This window comes from Balaenoptera borealis, assembly GCF_965194805.1.
Source record: "Balaenoptera borealis genome assembly, chromosome: 2".
NCBI classification, from domain to species: domain Eukaryota; kingdom Metazoa; phylum Chordata; class Mammalia; order Artiodactyla; family Balaenopteridae; genus Balaenoptera; species Balaenoptera borealis.
In genome coordinates, this window is record NC_138867.1 from 106,834,368 (window position 1) to 106,854,129 (window position 19,762).

The 19,762-nt window shown below is 42.5% G+C and overlaps 1 protein-coding gene across 3 annotated transcripts in view; it reads right to left on the reverse strand.

Annotated features, from left to right (window-relative positions):
• MARCHF3 (membrane associated ring-CH-type finger 3) overlaps positions 1 to 19,762 on the reverse strand; it is a 151,050-nt gene that overhangs the window by 105,004 nt on the left and 26,284 nt on the right. The gene's annotated exons all lie outside the window — the stretch shown is intronic.

Genomic DNA, 19,762 nt, shown 5'->3' on the forward strand with positions numbered 1-19,762 from the left:
TTGAATGAATTTTTATCATAACCTTACTCACCAGTCCATTTTATGTCTTTATCTTTGTTTTTCATGTTCCCTCCCATCCACCTCTCATTTATATTCCCCTGCTAACCACCTTAAACCCTTCCTGAATCAAGGTGGGACATGTATAAACAAACATACAAAATGAGGTAATTTTATGGCGACCTGAAATAATCTCTTTTACACAGTTGGTTGGAAGATAACTTTCTGGACAGCCATAACTACTAAATGTTTTAATGTACAGATTCATGAAATAGAAATACCTATTCCAGAAGTTTATCCTACAGACATACACAAGTGCGCAATATTTGTCTGACTGTAGCATTGTTTGTAATAGAAAAAAAAGAAATAAAGTAAATGTTCAGGAATGGCTGAATACATCATGCTACACGTATACAATGGCACACTGTGCAGCTGTTCAAAAGTGAGAGATGGGTTTACGTGTTCAACATCAAGGATGCCTTTAATGTATTAAGTGAAAAAGAGAAAAGCTTGTGGTGACGGGGAAGAGGAGGCTATATCTGTTAATTTAAACTTTCTCCCAGCCTCACCACAAATAGCATGAACACTAAGGGGGGCTTGTTGCTGATTGCCTGGTATAAACAAAACCGTCATACTCAGCACAGAGGCTTTCTCATATTCAAGGCAGTATTAAATAACAGGAATGAGGAAGTAACGTTTGCAGAAGCTCAGGGAGCTGCATTCTCTGAATTAGCACACGTTATACAGTGAGGAGAGGGGAGGGTAAAGAGGAAAGATGAGGGAGGGGGCTGGCCTTTGAAAGAGACAAGCTTTGGCAGCTGAGGGTTTTCTATTGGGAGTTTTGGTATGAAATGCTATGAATTTCCTTTTCACTCTGCCTGCCAAACCCTCAGTAAAACCTACCTGTTTCCCAATACGTTTGTAGTTGGATTTGCTTTGCAGGGAACGTGATAAAGTGTTGCATCCAACCTAAAGGTCAGAGAGGGTCAAGGGCAGAGACGGCAGAGAGTGACCATCTGGGTCATCAACAGATAACCAGGTCCCATGTGCAATCAGTTCTGTGCATACTGGGAAGGGCAGGTTGATGACTAAGAGAAGACTTGAAGCAAAGGGGGAAAATGCAATAAGTCAAATCAGCCTTCTGCAAAAGCAGTGGTCTGACTTAATAAATACTGAGATTAGTTTTCATACCCAGGATGACAGATAGCAATTCAGAAAAAAACTGTGAAAGGATCACAGGTGAGAAGATGATTTCAGAACTTAACTTATGCCAGAGTAGCCACAATTATTTACATTACAGATGCACAAAATGCTAGCTCTGACTACGTTAGCTGTTATAGAAATATCTTCATCTGAAAATAAAAAAAGAGTGATATCTTCATTAAAAATTCCCTTCACTGCCCACTTCACCTCTGTGCACCTCAGCCCCTTGACCTCACACAAAACAGCCCTGTCTGACTGTTGTTTATGTGCAGCTCTGTCTCTTCCAGAATCACCTCTCCTGGAACCACTGCTTCCACATCCTGTTTGACCAACCCAGTGAGAAGGTTCTAGAGATGAAGCAGGCCCTGTGGATGGGCTTCAGGGGCTCCCAAACCCCTGGAATGTCATGCAAACTATTGTGTGTGGACAACTTTCCAGGGAAGGGGTCATACTCTGATTCAAATATCCATGGGCTGATCCCCTAAATGTCAAGGGCTTCTGATTTAGAAGCCTGATATGGAACTCCTCTAAAAAAAAATCTCTTATTTCCAAGGCCTAACACAAAGCTTGGCATTCAGTTGCTCATATTTCCAAGGCCTAACACAAAGCTTGGCATTCAGTTGGTACTTAATAAAAAAAAATAAAAGCTCACAGCGACTGAGTATACAGAGTATGCCAAACATGGAGGTGTTTAATGTTATGTTCCTTATTTTATAGATGAGGAAAATGAAGTCCTACGTGCTGATCCATGTTTGCAAGACTCAACCCTCAATGTCAAGTGCACTTGATAAATGTTGAATGAATGTTGAATGAGAATAAAGGTGGCATTTACGAAAGCTTCCATCATCAAAGGTAAGGAAGCTGACCTCTAATCAGCATGGGGTGAGGGGAGTTGAGTCAAAAACTCAGGTTACCTGTCTTCCATTTAGTAGGCATTTCCTTATACATCTCTAACTTTGTTCGAAATAGTCTTTATTCCTTATTAGATATGAATGTGGACTCTTGTATACTAAACTGAACTCATTTCACCCGTCTCTGAATTCAGGACTCTGGCATGTGTATGATAGCTTTGTTCATCAGTAGATCAAATTTCATACTGGCAGGGACTCTGTCAAAAAATCTTTCCTCTTCTGGGCTCCTTCTCTTGGTGGGGGTTCCAAACCCAAACGCCTACAGGGACTAGTAGGTAATGGAAGTGATTCAAGTGGGCTGGGTGAGAACGGGGGCAGCCCAGCAGGGAGTCACATCCAGTGTGAAGGGCACGGCTGCCCCTTGGACTCACCACATCACTGTCACTTGAGAATGTGGGCCCAGGATGTTCCGATCATCCGAATTTTAAGAGAAATCAGAAACGTAGATTTAATGTGGAATTTCCTGAGTTTTAGATGTTGACAACTCATTCAAACATTTTTAAAAAGTAAGAGTATAGGCCAAATAAAACACATCATCTATGGCTGGGTGGGCCTGTGAGCCACCAGTATGCAAACTCCGTTTTCGTTTGGGGAACATCCGGAATCATGTTCTGGTCCAGTCAGGCAGATGAAGTGTATGGAGGGGAGGTGAAAGGAATATTTTCAGTTTTGCTGCTTGCTAGATACTTTACTGAAAGGTTTGTAAGGGAATTGGTTAAAAGAGAGGCTAAAAATTTTAGACTATCTGTGGATTTGAAAGAAGCCATCCATGGCCCCAAATGGAACATCAAGTTGTGTGTGACTTCCTCCCTTAAGCTACCAGTCAAGCTCTCTGCTGCAAAGCCTTGTCCCAGTGTGGACTGCCACATGACTTCAGCACTCTTCAAGCTGCTTGTTAGCATGCAGCACTCTGCTGAATCTGCAGAAAAATCCACAACCCGCCGCACGTCTTCTTGCATTGCGTGTGCTTCTGCGGGGCAACAAATCAGCCTCCAGCAGTGAACAAATGACTCTTCCCAAGACTTCTCTGGCTAGTTGGTGTCCACTGAGGAAGACCAGCTTCTCAGAAGAATGGACCTTCTCCTAATAGGGGGCCCCTACTTCACCTTGTCCTCTGTCAAACAAGGCTGTACACAATGCCAAATAAATCTGGATCCATTCGGGGATCAATTACTCCAGCACTTGAGCACCTGGGGCCCTCAGCCCACTTTCTGGACAGTACAGCTTCTAGGGTTTGATGGAAGAAGCCATGCAAAAGCATAATGGAGAAGATGAGATTTTTGAGACCTTTAAGCATTAGTTCCTGCTCCATCTGATTGTTGGAATTGTATGTGGAGGAAATTTCCTCGAGCCTTCTTCTCTTTAAATACGTTAGTGAAATGGAAGCAGAACATTAATGTATTTTGCAAGGCTTTGGTAATACTGAACACAGCGTTCTCCTCAAACTGAAGGTGTTGTATACGTGTTTAGTTTGGAGCGAGATCTCTGTTTGTGCACGCACAGAACTTCCTTCTCATCACACCAGCGAATTGAGAATTTTCCAACCTTTCTTCTTTGAACAGCAACAAAAGAAAATATCACATCAGATACCTGAGCCAACAGTAACAGAGTAGTGAGGTGTGGACAGTATCAAGTATTATGTTTGGAGTGAAGCTTAGTTCTTCACAGGCTGCCAGGCATGCTCGTTTTAATTTTACAAGGAGAACACATGACTCGACCACTATGGTATTCAGAATCCCTATACTGGAGTATTCCCAAGGCTTTTTGTGACATATCCAAGGCTGTTTCCAAAGAGTACTTTCCACTTTTGTTAACACTTTCCTTTCCCTTTAAGTCAACTTGAAAAATTGTGCCTAAGTTTCAGGTTAACTCAGATTTTTCCATACCCATATTTTTCCATAAGGACAAACCAATGATCATGAAACCTGGTACCACTGTCCAAACATCTGCACTTTTCAGGTTTAAAAATTGTGGACCAAGATCAAATTCATATTTTAGTGCAAATCTCAAAGAAAGAATCTGTTCAGTCTCTCCTTTTCTACCCCACTTTTTCAACTCCTAAATATGTAAGAACATACATGTTAAATAGAGGCCAAGTTAGAATGGTTCTCCCAGGGAACAAACAAGGCAGCAAAGGATCATGGGCTCTTCTCTCCTGCAAACAACTGTGGTTCTTTAAACAAAGAATTTAATTATTCCTTAAATTGCTTTCCCATCTCCTCATTCACAGGTTTTTGCTTCTTGTGCTGACAGTTAAGGTAACATATGAAGGGGAGGTAAATAAAGATGTGCATTTTCTCTGTATAAGGAGTCAAGGTGTCCATATGTACTTGAGTTAGAGGTTGGATACAATTTGGAATTAGTTTTTTGTTTGGGTTTTGTTTTCAGTCAAGTAAATAATGACAATTTGAACAGGATATATGTATATACCCTTATATTTTTATTGATATATAATTCACATGCTGTACAATTTACCAATTTAAAGTGAGTTTTAGTATATTCATAGAGTAGTGCAACCATCACCATAATCAATTTTAGAGCATTTTTATCACCCCCAAAAGAAATTCCACACCCATCAGCAGTTGGTCTCCACTCCTCTCTGCCCCCAGGCCCTGAAAACCACTAACCTACTTTCTGTCTCTATGGATTCGCCTATTGTGAACATTTTATATAAACTGCATCTTACAATATGTGGCCTTTGTGTCTGGTTTTTTTTTTTTTTCACTTGGCATAATGTTTTCAAGAGATCCATACACATGTCATACACATACACAAGAGTATTCTCTGAGTGCTCCAAAAGCACCTCGGTGGCACTGTTCTGCTGTTAACTTTCTCACCCTTTTCAGAGACTTCACCTCACATCTCGATTCATTTAGGAAATCGAGCAGGTCCTGTGGTCTCTCATCACAAATGTTCACTTGTCAGTAGCCATCTCCTGGTCCAGTTCTTCTAACACCTCACACTCAGTGTGTACAACACGACCTCAGCATTTTCCCTCTCCAAACACAATATTCCTCTGTGTTTCCTTATCTTTGTTAATGAAAAACCTTCTGCCACACTAACTTGAAAACCTAGTCATTTTTCCCTCATTCAAGTCTAACGCATCTATCCCTGTGCTAGATGCCGGTTCTCCCCATTCTACTTCCACAGCTTCTCCTGCCTGACTGCCTCTGAGCCCTCAGTGACCCTCACTGGCCCAACCTCTGTCATAGTCTCCCTGCTCGGCTCTCTGCCTGCAGTCACCTGCTCCAGTCTTTCGTGCACCATGGCTGATCCCTAGGCTGAATGAACTGCAATGAATGGCTTTCTTCCGTCCTTCCTTCCTTCCTTCCTTCCTTCCTTCCCTCCCTCCCTCGTTTCTTCCTTCCTCTTTCTTTCTTTCTTTCTTTCTTTTTCTTTCTTTCTTTCTTTCTTTCTTTCTTAATTTAATTGAAGGATAGTTGATTTACAATGTTGTGTTAGTTTCTGGTGTACAGCAAAGTGATTCAATTATATATGCATATTCACATTCTTTTTCATATTCTTTTCCATTATAGTTTATCACAGGATATTGAATATAGATCCCTGTGCTATATAGTAGGACCTTGTTGTTTATCCATTCCACATATAATAGTTTGCATCTGCTAATCCCAAACCCCCAATCCATTCCTTCCCCTCACCACCCTTGGCAACCATAAGTCTGTTCTCTGTGTCTGTGAGTCTGTTTCTGTTTTGCAGATAAGTTCATTTGTGCCATAGTTTAGATTTCATATATAAGTGATATCATGTGATATTTGTCTTTCTCTTTCTGACTTACTTCACTTAGTATGATAATCTCTATGTCCATCCATGTTGCTGCAAATGGCATTATTTCATTCTATTTTATGGCTGAGTAGTATTCCATTGTATATATGTACCACATCTTCTTTATCCATCCGTCGATGGACATTTAGGTGTTTCCATGTCTTGGCTATTGTGAATAGTGCTGCTATGAACATAGGGGCACATGTATCTTTTTTAATTATAGTTTTGTCTGGATATATGCCCAGGAGTGGGATTGCTGGATCATATAGTAACTCTATTTTTAGTTTTTTGAGGAACCTCCATACCGTTCTCCATAGCGGCTGCACCAATTTACATTCCCACCAACAGTATAGGGGGCGCTTCCCTTTTCTCCACACCCTTTCCAGCATTTATTGTTTGTGGACTTTTAAAACCATGGCCTGAAGGCTTTGTCTTGAGGGGAGAGATGGGGAAGGAAGAGCAGGGGACCTAGTGGTTTTACTCGGACCTATGCTGGGCCTGGGGTGATGGTGAGGCAGGCTGTCCTCTCAGTGCTGGAGAGGAAGCCGGGTGCTTGGCAGCTCTTCCCTAGGCAGCCTGGGTCCCACCTGAAGAGGTTCTGACTTACGTATTTTCAAAGTCTCCAGATAACTCTCATGTGCAGTTCTGGGATCTTACAGACTGTCACAATAGCATGGTGTTAGCAGGACAAGCAAGGGCTCTCGGGTCAGAAGACCTGGGTTACGACCTTGGTCTACCAAACGTTAACTGTGATACCTGGGGCATGTTCATCTCTATGCTCGATTTTGTCACCTGTAACATGGGCTAAATACACCTTCTCCATGGAACTGTTCTGAGTATGAATGAAATCAGATGAAGTACAAAGTAGAGTGCCTGGCCCATAGAAGGTGCTCAGAAAGTCGGGAGGTGGAGTAGGGTTATAGGCCTTGGTTCTGAATTGTCCTTGTCACACTGCTAATATGGCTCCATGCCAACCAAGAACCACTGTTTGTCTCCTACAAAGATCCACATCAGGGTGACTCCTTTGTTGACAGGCAAAATGACAGCTGGCTGAGGGTACCGTGGCCCTTAAGCTAATCCTGACACAGGTGCAGAGGTGAGCCCCAGCATGTTGTGCCTGTTTAGTGTCTCACAGTGCAGGGAGGAGCGGTCATGCCCGCAGGGAGGCGTATGAAGGGACACTGGGTTATAAGTCAGGAGAACTCACTGTGCTCTGTGATGGGAGGAAACTTGCACTGTACACACATGGCTCAGGTCGTTCTTGACACCCTATTCCACAGCCAACTAAACACGTCATTTTTCTCTCCTCCCACGGGCTCTTTGTATGGATTAAACTGAGATACAGGGTAGCGATGGGCTCTAAAATACTTCACGCACTTGAAGATAATTAACACATTAAAGTAAAAATTATAGGACAAATAGAGCATCTTAAAATTCTTCATACTTAGAAAAACATATTTTTAAATAGCAGTCTGCATAACTTCCAGTCTTCAGGAAACTACAGATAAGCTAAACAGCAAGTTCCTGAATGGCGAGTACTGATCCTTGGCAGCATTTAAAGTGAATAGGAGTAAAGATCTAAGAGTTCAGCCCCAATCCACCAAAAAGGAATTTTTATAGACAAGTTTTACAAGTGGACCTATCTTCATTCCTTCTGGGAGTCAGACGATGGGGTGACATACATCTAACTAAACAAATTTTTCCAATAGAAAAAAAAAGGCTGTAAAAATTTTATTTCAAGAGTTACTAAATTGTATAACTTTGTAAATGTGAACTTAGCGATTTAGTTTACATGTTAAACAATGTTTCTATTAGACTACATCTTTATTTTTTTTTAAATATTTATTTATTTATTTATTTATTTATTTATGGCTGTGTTGGGTCTTCGTTTCTGTGCGAGGGCTTTCTCTAGTTGCGGCAAGTGGGGGCCACTCTTCATCGCGGTGCGCGGGCCTCTCATTATCGCGGCGTCTCTTGTTGCGGAGCACAGACTCCAGACGCGCAGGCTCAGTAATTGTGGCTCAAGGGCCTAGCTGCTCTGCGGCACGTGGGATCTTCCCAGACCAGGCCTTGAACCCGTGTCCCCTGAATTGGCAGGCAGATTCTCAACCACTGCGCCACCAGGGAAGTCCTAGATTACGTCTTTAAATATTCAGTATTCTCTGCCAGTTAAATACTCTTGCTATATAAAACCTTAAACTGTAAATAAATAAATAAATAAAAATAAAATAAAATACTTCGCCAGGTCTCACTAACAAGTCTTAGCCTGGCAAAGCCTTACTGTGGGGTCGGCTGTGCACGCCTTCAATCTCTCGTTCCTGCAGGAGGACCACTGGCTTAAGAAACAGCGCGGGAGGAACCGCAGAGCTGGATGGCACATGTACTGCCCCGCCGCTCCCACACGCCCCAAAGGGCAGGTGCCTCTGGCTTTCCAGGAGAGCTGCTTATTTTTTTTAGCGATGAAGGGACAGATGATCCCTTTTGAAAAGCTGGCCTCGGGGTGGGAGGGAAGGGGCGGGCAAGCGACCAGGCAGGGCTGTGGCACCCCCATTGCTGTCTGACGACAGGAACTAGCCCTCTGCGCGTGACCAGGCTTTCCTGTGAGTCTGTGAGGCCACAGGCTGGTCACTTCCTCGGCTCGGGATTGAGTATCATAAGCAGCCATGGGGCAGCTCAGAACTCTGACTGAGGGCAGGGATCTGAATATGGCAGGGCTTGAATTCTCTCATCTGGATGTTGGCAAGGGCTATGGGAAGTAGCAGCAGGCTCAGAATGCAGACCTCGTGGGGAGCTAACTTTGGACTGGAAGGGCAGTTTACTCGGGGCCCCAAATCCTCCCTCGCTGCCAAGTGACTTATGATGTTGGGGTCCGTCCGCTGAGGCTCCTGTGGCCGAGGAGCCAGATCCCTCAGCTTCCTTTCCAACTGTGCCCCCTCCGCCTCCCAGACCCTTCACGGGCAGCCAGTCAGAAGGAGCACAGGATGCGAGGGATGTGACCTTAGAAGAGGTGGGTCAGATTAAATAAAATGAATACTTGAAAAATTCTAAATAAGTACAATGCGATAGATACCTAAGAACCAACATTAGTAAATCTGTCAGGAGTAATATGTAAAGCAAATAAATTTGAGCTGAATCATGTGATGCCTTATTTTTTTTTTTTTTTCATCTCAAAAGGACTGCTGATCTCTGCCGACATGCCAATGTATAGGACAGGCACTTCCATGAGCAGTTAGGGTCTCTTTGCCAAGGAAACTTGGGTTTCTACTAGTAGAAAGAAGATGGTGGAATAAATACAAGCATTTGTCTCCCTGGACGCTAATAAAATGATACTAAAAGGGGGAAGAGGGACATAACAGTGGAGCAACCGGGAAAAGAATATAAGGGAAAGGAGAAGGATTTCAACAGATTTCTGGAGGTCAAGGAGAGGATGGCAAAGAGAACAGGGCAGATGACGGTTAATTTTATGTGTCAACTTGGGTAGGCTGTGGCGCCCAGTTGTTTGGGGAAAAAACTAGTCTAGATGTTGCTGTGAAGGTATTTTGTAGATGTGATTAATGTTTATGATCATGTGACTTTCTGTAAAGATCGCCCTCCATAATGCAGTGGACTGTGTGGGAGACAGGGTCCGGCCAATGAGTTGAAGGCTTTAAGAGCAAAAACTGAGGTTTCCCAGAGAAGAAGGAACTCTGCCTCAACACTGTAACATAGAAATCCTGCCCAAGTTTCCAGGCTGCTGGCCAGCCCTATGGATTTGGGACTCAGGACCGCAATATTAGCTCATGTGAATTTCTAGCCTGTTTGCCTGACCTATGGATTTTAGACTTCCCAGTCCCCACAATCACGTGAGCCAATTCCTTAACATAAATGAACCTCTCTCTCTCTCTCTCTGTCTACGTATATCTATATCCACCTGGTTCTTTTTCTCTGGAGAACCCTGACTGATACGGAGTGAGAATGTAAGAGCCTAGAACATGTAGGAGAAAACTTCGGTTAAGTGGGAGGGTGGGAGTGAGCCACCTGGCAATGTACCAGTAAAACCCCAGGCTCACTGGGCAGCTGCAACAGAGACTGGGATTTTGAAGGGGGTTGAAAAGCAGAGAGGTTCATTGAAGTCTACCTAATGTACAGGGGGCCCGCAGGCGCCCCTCACTCTTCTCCCCATCCCCAGCCTTAGGTCCATGCGCTGTGGTAGAAACCCAAAATTGACCTGTGGGCAAACTATTAGAGGACTCTTTTATCTATAAAGAAATTTTAAGACTGCCTGGAAATTGTACTATATGTAAGATATTAACATTAGGGGAAGCTGAGTCAGGAATATATAGAAACTCTGTATTATTTTTGTAACTTCTCTCTAAGTCTAAAATTAGTTCAAAATAAAGCCTTAAAAAAATGTCTGGAAAGATGTAGGAGGGATAGAGTGTGTGCCAACACTCTAAAGAAAAGCCCTCCCCTCAGGCATTTGGAGCACCACCCCCAAACTCCTGACCAAAACCTAGCCCTTTCTCTGTGTTGGGGCTTGGGGAAGGACATGGCTTTACAATACAAGCATTTCTGTGCTATTCTATTTTTTAACTTATACATGTATCATTTTGATAAAAACTTAAAAGGAGAAAAAGAAGCTTCTTTCAGACTTGAATGAGCTGTTTTTTACGTAGGTGACACTCACTGACATCACTAACACATTTCACTGCAGAAGAAAAAAGCCTATAATAATAGGACCAAAGGGAAACAATTTCAAATGCAGACTTAGAGGCTCAAACAGCAGGACAATTAGGAAATTTCTGAACCGTCCTCTTTGTCAGAAAGCAAAGGAAGTTTTAAAAAAACACTTTAGTAGCCCTCCCTCTCCCCCGGACGCCATGGATTTTGTCAGTGTACGACTGCTAGTCCACCATAGACCTAAGCGTAAAAATGGACCAAACGCTTCATACGCTGGTCCACTGACACCATCTCTTGGCTGAGGAAAGAGATTTGTGGAGTATTCAGTTCTACTGTGACCTAGCAAACCATAAATTGTAATACACATAGAGGAGAGAAATGTTTTACTGACAGCACCAGTATGAATATATTAATTATAACACTTAAAGCACATCAATGATAATTATGAACAGCTTCCTATGATGTTATGCTCTCATCCTCAGTGTCTTCTGCAATGATACCAACATGCCTTATTAAGAATGAAATTTAGCAGCATCAGTCTTCTTCTCTGAGTTTTTTCTCTCTACATCAATTAGCACTGTATTCTTTTCCTTGGCAAATGTATTCGTTGGCCTGATAAAATGTCTAGTTTTGTGAACTCGCCATATGCCTATCAAAGGTCCCCAAAGATGTTTTCATTGACTTCACTGCCTTTCGGAATTGCTGTGCAGGGCCTGCCAACTGGGTCTTCTTCAGGCCACGTGCAATACACAAAGTTGGGTAATTCACTGGGGCTGCAAATGCGGGCGGCTCTGGGGAAACAATTTCCCGGACAATAAAAGGGAAAGCCATCCCGTGGGTTTAGTTAATGCCGAGTGAACAGTCACAAAACTGCTGGGTGCCCCAGGGTATGTGGCACAATCAAAACCTGTGATTGCCTCCCCACACTGCCCCAGCTTCTATTCTGCTCTCGAATTCTGATAGCTCAGCCCCGAAAAGTTCACCGGCAGTCAAATCTGTAGCTGGAAACAAAACAAGCTGCTTCCTCTCGATACCATAGGTATCATATTTATTGGTCCTTAATATTCTGTTCAAACTGGCATTGCTAAGGAGAATGTCACATCAGCCCCAAACACAAGACCTACCAACTGATGCTTCAGAACCTTCCATAGCACCTCCGAGCATGTGAACTCAGGGAAGGAAGGGGAGCTGGTAGCTTTGAGGCTGACAGGCAAGCATTGAATGGACAGTTCCCTGAAGCAAAATCAGACAGAAAATCATCATTTTCCATTTGCTTTTCCATCTCCTTTCTGTTGTATTCAAGTAGAAGCTGTGAGTAAAATACAAAAACCCCACTGAGTCTAGTGCCCTTGGCTGAAAGTTTTCCTTAGTTGGGATCATTCCGTTAATTCCAACTTAAACGCTGCAAGTAACTGGTTCCTGGACGTTACTGGTTGGATTTCCAGGTCAGGGTGCTTGATATGATTACTACAGAACTTTAAAGGTTACAAAAAGGCATCAGAGGTCCACAAGTCACTGATTTTTTTTCCTTCCCATTTTTGATGCCCAGCTGATTCTAAAGCAAACCACCGTGACCCACAACAGGCTGTAGGAGGATGAGGCCTCCAACCCAAACAGCCTTTGAACTCATCTTCCTGTTGAGTCCAGTAGTGCTGATGGCAGCAAGAGCCAGAGAGCACACAGATACAGCTCTCCTGAATTCGGGCTGAGGTTCCAAGGCCAGTGGTAGAGGCCAAATCCATAATCCCCTTATACCAACCATATGAAATCTAGATGATAAGAAGCCTTATGAGCAAAGTATCACCGGTGGTCAGAATCTGAAAGCATTTAGGTGAGGTGCTAAATCAGTTATTAGGCAATTGATAATGTGAATAAAACTTGGAAAATCACCCTTAAAAGATGTGCCATCTTCAGGTACCCAGTATTCGATGTTATCAGATATCATCACACCACGACACTGGTGACTGCCCAAAAGGCCTGGGAAATGACTTAGTGGCCCATTAGATTTTCTGAGCTTATCTGCAAAGCTGCTCTAATCTCCCCTGAATATCAGGTCAGTGTCTTGCCAAGCAGCCAAACACTCACTTTAATCATTTTCAGGCAGGAAAAAAAAAAAAAAAAAGTTCTCTATATAAATAAAAAGCTTAACCCACTGAGATATGGTCTACATCCCTCTCCCACTTCTCTTCCTTCCTCTCGACTCACCCACAGCTGAAGCAGAACAACTTCGTGGACACCTTTAAGCGACTTTCAGTCCACCTGAGATATATAATCCTACTGAAGTGACCTAAGATGGTGTAGATGTAACCTTAATTCTAGAACTTTCTTAGTGAATAGTATAGGAATGCAAAATAGAACAGCCACTTTGGAAAATGATTTGGCAGTTTCTTATAAGAATTAAACACACACCTGTCATTCAACCCAGCAATCCCACACCTAGGTATTAATATTTACGTAGGAGAAATGAAAACATCTGTTCACATAAAAAAATGGTATGTGAATGTTTACAGTGACTTTATTCATAATGACTCAAATCTGGAACCACCCAAACGTCCCTCAACTGGTGAAGAGATAACCTGTAGTATATCCATACAATAGAATACTACTCAGGGACAGAAACGAACTAACCACTGATCCACACAACGACACGGACGGATCTCAAATACGTTATGCTGCATGAAAGAAACCAGACTCAAAAGGCTACATACCATCTGATTCCAAGTATGTAACATCCTGGAAAAGGCCAAACTATAGGGTCAGAAAACAGGTCAGTAGTGGCCAGGGGCTGGGAATGAAAGGAAGAGTTGACTATAAAAGGGCATGAGAAATAAACTCTCAACTACCAAAAGTAGTCACCAAAAAAAAAAAAAAAAAAACAAAAGGCATGAGAGAATTTTGGGGGGGTGACGGCTCTGTTCCATATCTTGATTATGGTAGTACTTACACGACTGTACGTATTTGTTAAAAATGCATAGTTCTGTACACTAAAGTGAATTTTACTGTGTGTAAATTATACCTCAATAAACCCAACTTGAATACAAAATCTCAGCAGAAAATGCTCAATGATTAAGAAAGGCAGCCTTCAAAACAGCTGATGAACTTCCCGCCTACATTAAGATCTCGAGGCCTTCTCCCAAGCTGGATCTGGTGGTGCTCAGAAGCCAGGCACTCAGTCACTCTTGGACACATAGTTTAAATAAAGCACTAATATGTAAATCAATAAAGTCGCGTGCCACCATGCCACTGCGTCTGGGGTTACTCATTTAGGATGTTTTCAAGCCTGTACTTCATGAGAGAGCTTCTGACATTCTGACATGAAGGTGCTGTTGACTTTACAGGGTGCTGCATATGTCCCTACCTTGCTTTGCCTAGAGTTCTCACTGCTTGGATGTCACTGCTTTTACAATCATTGGAGTCTAGAAGTTATTTCAGACTGAGAATTCAAGCCTTCCCTGTGTTTGTGTTTTCGATGATAAAGCAAATTAATCTTTATTATTCTGACCAGACATAACACAGAGAAAAGAGGCTTCCCTAATTCAGTGATAGTCTTATAGATTACTTGTACAGATTTGGCCCCAAAATATTTATGTCCTTGACATTCAAAGGATTTTGTTTAATTTTCTTCTGGATGCCATGACCATAATATACTGTCTCCATTTTGAATGGCTATGATCTGAAACTAGGCTTTATTTCCTCTCTATCCTTCTCCCAGTAAAAACATTTATTAGAAATCCGCTATATGGAAATAAATGCTAAAGGCAGACAATGAGAAATTCAAAGATGCAGGCTTTTGGGCGGCCTACATCAGCTCTTCAAAACCTCCCATGGAAGGCAGAGTGTGATGTGTTATAAGCAGAGGCTGAAATATAGTGCTAAAGCAGCAAGGGGGAGGGGAAACAATCTGGGAAGGTGGAGTTTAAGCTGGGCCCTTGAAGGATGAAGAAGATTGAGACTGCAGACAGTCCAGGCTGAGGAACTACTTTGCATAAAGGGTCTTGTGAGTGCACGTTTGTTTAAGCCGGTTATCATCAGCTGGCATCCTGGAGCCTGAAAACCACGACTATTTAAAATTCTTTTGGAATTTCCATGTCTCAAGGACTTGGGGCTCTCCATTTCTCCATGAATCCCAAAGTACCCTATTCTCTCACACACTACAGCTTCATGTACTTAAGTTACCGTCCTTGTTCAAACGGCATTTATTTCAGCGGGGACCCTCGTTTAAGTGGATTGCTTGTGGCCGAGTGCCAAGTTATGAAGAGGCGAGAGAAAAATAAAAATAAAACGAATAAGAAAGGGAGAAGAGGGCACACTGGTGGCAGGCTTTAAGACGGGGTGGAGCACTTGCTCCTCTCCAGTGGGGGTATCGATCCAGGATCTTTAATCTCCTTGGGGAGTGGTGTTAGCAAAAAACACTAATAATGAATGCAGGAGAAACTTCATTGCGGAATTGTCATTGCTAATAAGAAAATGAAAATCATCTAAATGTTCATCAACAGGGAACTGCTTAGGACTTCCCTGGTGGCACAGTGGTTAAGAATCCACCTGCCAATGCAGGGGACATGGGTTTGAGCCCTGGTCCGGGAAGATCCTACAAGCAACTAAGCCCGTGCACCACAACTACTGATCCCGCGCCACAACTACTGAAGCCCGCGTGCCTAGAGCCTGTGCTCCGCAACAAGAGAAGCCACCGCAATGAGAAGCCCACGCACCGCAACGAAGAGTAGCCCCTGCTTGCTGCAACTAGAGGAAGCCTGCGTGCAGCAACGAAGACCCAACGCAGCCAAAAATAAAATAAATAAATTAAATAAATTAAAAAAAATACTCAGGCCCTTCACAATTAAGTAAACTTAAAAAAAAACCAGGGAACTGCTTGAATGGAAAATTGATTATTTACATAATGGGATACTATAGTCAGTAAGAAAAAAAATAGTATGAAGGGATAGGAAGATCTCTAGGATAAATTACTCATGTTATTTAAAAATCAGGGTGCAGAAGAGTATGTATAATGGACTCCCTTTTATATTTGCATACGCACACAAACTTCTAGGAGGATACATAAAAATTGTTCACGTTGGTTACATCTGGAGAGTGAAGAGTGAGGGTAGGAGAAAGAGAAAAATTTACTTTTCAATTTATACCCTTCATAACTGAGTTTATTGTTAACTACTTGTGCAGAGGAAGATAATCATGATCACATAAAGTATTAAAGAATACTTACAATAGTTCCTGGGCTGACTTGCAATTTAATATGAAGACCACTGGCTACTGTTGTTAGAGGGCCAATACAGAGACTAGAGGTTCATTTCAATAACTATTAAACGGTTTAAAAGTGGTTACTGGATATGTCATTGTCTCAATCCTTGAGCAGCCAACAGCAGAGTGCAGCATCAAGTTAAGACAAAGAGAAACACAACAGACATGATGTGAATGTGTGGGAAAGCCAGGCAGAAAAGACTTCCTGGTGGAGGCACGGATTAGGGTTTGGATTGGTGAAGCAGAAGAAGCAGGGAAAGGGCAACAATGAGAAAACAAGGAAACAATATGGTGAGCCCTTCACTTGACATACAGACATTTGCCCTTCTTATTTCTGTTTTGGATCTGATCAGCACTGGAAGCAAGAAAGAATTCTAAGATATGAGAATCCCAACCCCTCTCAATCACAGTGGCAATACCTTTCCATCAAAGACTTTAAAGACTGAAGCTACTTGGACCAAGACCCATGAACTAGACTTAGTAATGAGACAACACTACTAAGGAATTCCCTCCCACCGCCCACCCCGCAACACACATGCATGCTTAAGCATGTACACAGGCACTTTAAAACAAATTCTCATCTCCTTTTCTTTGTCAGAGGTAAAAAAGCTTTGCCACATATATGAATAATATTCGACTAGCCAACCTCCCTTTTAAAGGAGTGTTCTTTATCAGTGTATTTGCTTAGTGCTCTATCCCAAGAACTTTCTCCAGAAACACTGTCCTCTTTTTGCAAGTGTGGGGACAGGAGTAGGAAGAGGAAGATCTCTGCCCTGATCAACAGTCTTACTATTTCTCACCATCACTGGTACCCCAAAGTGGAAGGGCCAGGGGACCCAGAGCAGTCTTTCCTGTGGATTCAGATTCTCTTTCTAATGGAAACAGTAGAATAACCTATTCAGTTTATTCTTCTAAATGCCAGTTTAGCCAAGATGACTGGATACCTTAGTTTTTGGTAAGATTATCATTTTTTCAGACTTCCTCCCTCTCTCTCTGGAGAAATTATGTGAGATGAGCAATAATTCTCTGTGTTCATTTAGGACATCTGACCAAGCCAGGCTTAACTGCTACTATTGTAAGGGAATTCACCATTTGCGCTATGGTATCAATATAGCAAAGAAACACTGCCAGTTACCTTAGAAAATGATCATAATAAATAATCGGCTGATTGTTTATCACTAGAAAGAAAATACTGAAGCACTTTTATTACAGAAACCCATTGGAGGCTCTTGGCAATCTAAGAACAAATGAGGAAATATTAAGAGAAAAAACAAAGTAATATTAGCCTATTCCTAAAAACTCTCCTGGCTGGCATTATAAAACAATCTCTTGAATGGCAGGAAATAATATATCTCACCACATGGGAAATCTTAGGTCTTTGTGGGTTATTTTCTTTTATTTTGTGTAGGTCCCAAAAGAAGTTAAAAAACATCATGTGCAGGGGAGGGAGGGAGCGTGGAAGTGCAAAAACAGCAGCTTCCAAGTGGCCCATGTGGCAGCCAGTGAGCCCGGTAACCAGGAATCAGGAATCAGCCAGGCCGGGCGGTGGATCAGAAAGCAAAAAATGCTGACTTACGGTGGAGCAGAATTCTGCTCTTGTAGCTAAGAATAAAGTACAAAATTCCTGCTCCCTTTTCAAGCTGCTCCTTGGCCTTCCTCAACTTGGAGAATGTACTCCAGCTTGGGTCAGGGATGAAACTGGAGCAGCCACACTAGAAGGGCACTTGGCCTCACACCAACATGCTTCTTTCTTGACTTGCTCTCTGCCAGACCAGTGCAAACATTCAGCATTCCACGGCCGAGGCCACACACACGAAAGCCATCAGGTGGAGATGGCCACAAACGTACTTTCTCACAGTGGGGAGAACAGGTGGGAAGATGAGGTGGGGGAAGGTCAAGAACAGGGTGGAGAGAAGGGAACCTCATGAATGCTTCAAACTCTATGCCAGGAGGACAACAAACAGATATTTCCCTGGCTATCAACCTGAGAAAAGCCATTTTTTTTAAACAAGGTCTCATATGTTCCCCTGTACCACTCCCTCCGTGCCAATCCCCAGATGCCAAAACAAATTGAAAAGCTATATCACAGGGAACTCTACTCAATACTCTGTAATGGCCTATATGAGAAAAGAATCTTAAAAAAGAGTGAATATATGTATAACTGATTCACTTTGTTGTACACCTGAAACTAACACAACATTGTAAATCAACTATACGCCAATAAAAATTAAAAAACAAACAAACAAAAAACAAATTGAAAAGCTATAAAGATCTGTGGTTAAAAGAACAAGCTCCAAAATATTTGTGCATGTTACCTAAAGAGGCCTCAAAGTGATGGACTGAAGTAAAAAAAATAAGAACTGGGAGAAATAGTACCACATGCCACAAGACATCAGGAGGAATGCATACATGCCAAGAAACCAGAGAGGCTCCCAGAAGGTTCTTTCTCAGCAACCCCTCTCAAGGAGAACTAGCATATTGAACTTGCCACATAATTGCTTTTCAGGTCTGTTTCCCAAATAATCCCTCAGTGAATACCTACGTCAGCAAAACAACAGGAATTTTTATATTGATCCTATAATACTGGCAGGTCTGTGAGCTATAGGCCTCAGTCGGGGCAAACACATAAAATATTGCCAGTGGGGATATGAAGTTTTTATCTAATGTAGATGATGCAGAAAATGGGTCCATTTTCTTCCTTTTTCCAGATGGCAGAATTTTTTTCCTTATACAATGCCCATTTTAATGGCAATTATGCCCAGACCAGCTTTCAGTGAGCCCATTAGAAACAGCCAGCCCAGCACAACCTCTTGGACTGCCTGCACCCTGGGGACAGGGAGGCTATTTACAGGGCAAAGTCCTGGATGACTTGACCTACATCCTGGGCCTCCCAGCTCCAAACTTTAATCCTTGTTCTTGAAGCCTACTCTGTCACTGACTTGCAGATTTGGCCCTCACTATTCTATGCCCAGGCATAAATTTACCCCCTTACAGCTTCTGCCTAGCCAGTCCCCTTGCAGTAATGCCTCCCAGCTGATTCAGCCCCTGGTCCTCTGGCACCTGGCTGCTTCGGGGGGCAGCACTCCCCCTCAAAGAGATGTATTTTTAAGGCATGCTATTTGTTTCCAGATAGTGAAGTTCTCTATCAATCAAATATGCAATCTAATTTATTTGTTTCAACAGACATACCAAAAACACATGATTGTAAGACGGTTAGTGCTGAAGGTACGACAAATAAGGCACTGCTCTCACCCTCAAAGAACTTACCCATTACTAATGCCCCACACTGTGTAGAAATCAGCCCGCTCCATGGAAGCCATCTTATGGAACAAAAGCAAAATAATAACAATGCCTTAGAGTCATTCTAAACTTTATAGATTTCAAGAGGCTAGTACATATATTTCAATATTAATGATCTTAAGTCAAATTCTCACTAGTGAATTGAAAGAGATCCTTAACATCATTTAACCAACTTCGGGCTATCTCTAGTCCCGCCCCCCTTAGCACACCTCCCTCATTAACTTCCTTCTCCCCAAAACTTAGGAGGCGTCATGCTTCCATTCCATTCCTCATCCCACATATTCAATTCATTTTCAAGTCCTGTGTGTTCTGCCACCTTGAAATTATACACTTCTCTCCAGCCTCACTGCTGTCACCTTACTCAAGCCATCTGAATTACTACGGTAATCTCCTAATTGGTTGCCTTGCTTCCCCTTTTGTCCATGTACAATCTATTTGCCACGCAACAGCCAGTGATCAGGGTGCCCATAACATGCAAGGAAATGGTGGTGAATTTGGTCCCAGCAACTTTTATTAGCCTGGAATGCTGGGCAGTGATCTAACATGCAGGAGGATGAGCAATAATTTGGATTTGGCAGTGCCAGTGACCTCAAAGCATCACTCCTCTTTGACAAAGGCAAGAATGAATTACTGTATATAAGGTTCCAGGAAGACAG